Source organism: Eutrema salsugineum, unplaced genomic scaffold (genome assembly GCF_000478725.1).
Source record: "Eutrema salsugineum unplaced genomic scaffold, Eutsalg1_0 scaffold_8, whole genome shotgun sequence".
NCBI lineage: Eukaryota > Viridiplantae > Streptophyta > Magnoliopsida > Brassicales > Brassicaceae > Eutrema > Eutrema salsugineum.
The window spans coordinates 10,725,977-10,730,182 of NW_006256414.1; positions in this window are offsets into that span (position 1 = coordinate 10,725,977).

Below are 4,206 nucleotides of genomic sequence, written 5' to 3' on the forward strand. Positions count from 1 at the left end.
GAAATGCATAAAGGAAAAATATCAAATACAAAAGAAATAAAAAGAAAAGAAAATCATACCAAATGGGTTGTCTCCAATCAAGCGTTTTTGTTTAAAGTCTTTTAGCTAGACTCTTGGTAGGATTAGGAATGAGAAAAAGAGGTAGGATCTCTTGAAATAAGAGTCCTTGGAATCCTTTTGAGCTTGAAGTTTGGATCTCCTTCATCTTGAATCACAATTTCCTTTCCCTTCTTAAAGATTTTTGCATCTTTGAAAACATGTTTTGTCCTCTCAACAACTCCCTCAAGGTTTTCCTCCTCCTTGCTGATGTCTGGTGGTACCACTATTTTCATCTTTGCAAACTGCTTAGATGCAAGTGCTTTTAGTTCCTTTTTGTTTTCCGAAATTTTCTCCTTGGGCTTGTCCTTGCGGTTTGGGACTTGATCCGGTGTGGTCCTATAGAACTTCTTCCTGTCCACATTTAAGAAAACTAAACAGCAATTTTCATGATCAATGATAGCTACAGTTGCTAAGAATGAGCGATCAAATATCAAAAGTCTTTCTTTGTCTTTGTCCATCTCTAAGACTTGAAAATCGGTTGGGATGATTTTGCTTCCATTGACCAATGGCAGGCCTTAAATCATTCCTTATGTTCTCTTTTGAGATGAATCACCAAAGATTATCCTTATTGGAGATGGGACAAATGTTCCTATACCAAGTTTCTCAGCAACATATTTTGACAAAACATTCAAATTAGCACTAGAATCACATAAAAAATCTGAAAATTCAATTCCAGAGATAGAGCAAGTGAAAGAAAAAAGCCCTGGATCCTTAGAAGTTTTGACTATTTGGTCAGGTAACCGTTTTGGTACCTTAACCGGAATGATATGGCTTCTCTCATAAATGGTTTTTGCATCCCTTATGAGAGATTCAGGTCTCGAATCCTCCTTTCTGTCTAAGACTGGTTCTTCTTCCAGAACTGCTGTCATGGCATTGCATAACTTCTTTGGATTATCTTCCACTTTTCATGGTAAGACTCTTGATTGTCTCTTCATATAAAATCTGCAGTCTTTGGATTTTCTTCCACTTTTCCTGGTAAGACTCTTGATTGTCTCTTCATATAAAATCTTCTTGACATGGGTTCCATGAGATTCAAACTTCACATTCAAGTCATTGTACATACAATCGATCCTTACTCCCATTTCCCTGATCGACTTCTCATTGCCCTAAGATGTCTGCATCACATTTTTGTTCAAGCAATTTTACCTGGTTGATTAGCTGGGAAAGGTTTGCTTCTAATGAGCTGGTCTGTGCTTGTTGAGGGTTGAAAGGTGGTCTTTGCTGGAAATTTCCTCCTCCATAGTGATATACTCATATTTTGTCATGTTTAGGTTTGCATTTTTTGTCGAGATATTGAGTCTCATGCATACATTTAGCTAGTTTTATTAGAGTTTGTCTTTGGTTCTAGCTTTGTTTAAGAATTGCATTAGGTCCTAGAGTGTCCTGCAGTTTTGGAGTATTCTCAGGTCATTTGGAGACTTTTGGGAGCAACTTGGAGCTGGGATCATTTCAAAATGTTTTAAAATTTATTATATTTAGTACTTAATTATCTGTATATATATGATCTAACGTTTTTATTTTTATTTGTAGGTTGCTCCGAAGAAGAATTGCTGCACCTTAGGGATGGGCTCTATTAGAGACTGTCCCGCCGCCTCGTCTTCCGAATACCGCACGCAGGAGAATCCGAGTCAACTTCGTCAGGAGCTTGCTACGGCCAATGCTGAGATCACCAGTCTACGGCATGAGCGAATGGCCCAGAAGCAGGAGCTCACCGAGATGAACGGCCTCTTCGACATCATAGCGGCAGCGGTTCTGCAGTTGGCCACCGCAATCCGAGAGAGGTAACGGCGAGCATGTGGGATTATTGCGGGTGGTACTTCTGGTGGACCTTCTGACCAGCAGACGCAGGGTCAGACTTCGGATCCCGTAGTGCAGACGGGAAACGACGGTACAGCAGCGATGGACGGACATGACGAAGAGCCTCCTCGAGACGTCGATCTCAACCTCGACGATTATGAATTTACTGTGTATATTAGTTTTAATTTTTTAAAATCAATTTGTATTTAACTTTTTATTTTAATTTATGAATTATTTTCAAATTTAAATTTAAATTTTCATTTATTTGATTATTTTAAAAATTCAATAATTAAATTAAAATCCAATTTTAATAATTATTTTTCTAATTCGACGTAAACTCGTCGTAAATTTACGTCGAATTAAAAGCGAATATTTTACGACGAATTAACGTCGATATATTTTACGTCGACTTTGCGTTGATTTATTACGACGATTTAACGTCGATCTATAATAAATTTATTTGACTTTTGCGAAATAGATTGTCTCGAAATCGTTGTAAATCTGATGTAATTTTACATCGATTTTACGTCGTTGTTGTGTTAAAATTAATTCTTCGTACTTTCGTTGGAACGTTTACGTCGTTTTTACGACGAATTGTTTCCGACGATTTTACGATGATTTTATTGTGTTGACAATTTTACGACGATTAATCTTTTACGACGATTGTTTTACGACGATTTTTCGTTCGTCGCTAATTCGATGTAAATGGCCCATTACGTCGATTTTATGTCGATATCTTCCGACGTAAAAGGCGTTCTTTCTTGTAGTGATAAAATCTGCAGTCTGACCTATCTGTAGTTCCAACTTCTTGACATGGGTTGCAAGAGATTCAAACTTCACATTCAAGTCATTGTACATACATTCGATCCTAACACCCATTTCCCTGATCGACTTCTCATTGCCCTGAGATGTCTGCATCACATTTTGTTCAAGCGATTTTACCTGGTTGCTTAGCTGGGAAAGGGTTGCTTCTAATGAGCTGGTCTGTGCTTGTTGAGGGTTGAAAGGTGGTCTTTGTTGGAAATTTCCTCCTCCATAGTGATATACTCATATTTTGTCTTGTTTAGGTTTGCATTTTTTGTCCAAATATTGAGTCTCATGCATACATTTAGCTAGTTTTATTAGAGTTTGTCTTTGCTTCTAGCTTTTTCTAAGAATTGCATTAGGTCCTAGAGTTTCCTGCATTTTTGGAGTATTCTCAGGTCATTTGGAGACTTTTGGGAGCAACTTGGAGCTGGGATCATGGAGGAACCCTCACCTGTGTACAGCAACTCGGACAGATGGTTTGGTACCGACGAGACCCCTACTTTGATCGCGTGAGATGAAGGACTTTCACTGCGATTCGACCTCCGGTATCTTCATCAAGAATCATGAGGAATGAGTATAGTTTCCGGAACACTTTAAATCAGACGATTTGGAGCCGTGAACTGGGAGATCTCGCCATCGGAAGAAAGACATGTCTCGTGACCCGATCAGAACTGACGCGATGCGCCTCAAAGAACCGACAAGACAGGGGCTTTGCCTACGTCACACGGGGTTGAGCCCTACACCAAACTTGGAGTTAAAGACGTCATATGGTTCGTGGAGTTGGAAGATCAAGGTTCGGACCAATGAGCAAAGAGTTATGAAGGAATTGGTGCAGGCGATTTACATTCGTACCGAGAAGAAACACCGACCAAAATCTGGTCGATATTACCTTGGAACCTTGACGTTTTAGGCTGGCTTTTGGAAGCTAAAAAGCCGAAGGATTGTCGAGATGCTGCACCAACTGAATTCTGCTCGATATTGATCCCATGAAGCTACTCTTTGTGCCGCACCGAGGTGAGTTCAGCGGGTGTAGTGTCTCGGTGTGATCAGCTTAAAAGAACCAAAGAAATATCGAGGACCTGCACCGAGCAAAATCAGGTCGATACATTCTCGAACCAAGACGTTTTTATGGGCCTAAGAAACCCTACCTATATATATGTTTTAGTCATTATCCAGCAGACTAAGCTTTATTCTCTTTGTTTCCTTGCCTCTTTTGGAAAGGAATTAAACTTTGTAAGAGAGATCTTCATTTTCTGGGTTTGAATCAAGAGAGTACTTAGTGTTTAAATCTGCAATCCATCATTATCTATCATCTCCATCTTCATCTTCCATCCTTTTGTGAGTTTTAATCAAGAGAGATCAAGGATCTTTGTGTTTAGAACTGCAATCCATCATCATCTACCATCTCCATCTCCATTTCCCATAATTAATCATGCCAATCTACTCTACTTGCAAAGGTTTAACAGAGATTAGTATGATTAGTGAGTAGTTTGCTTAATGAGG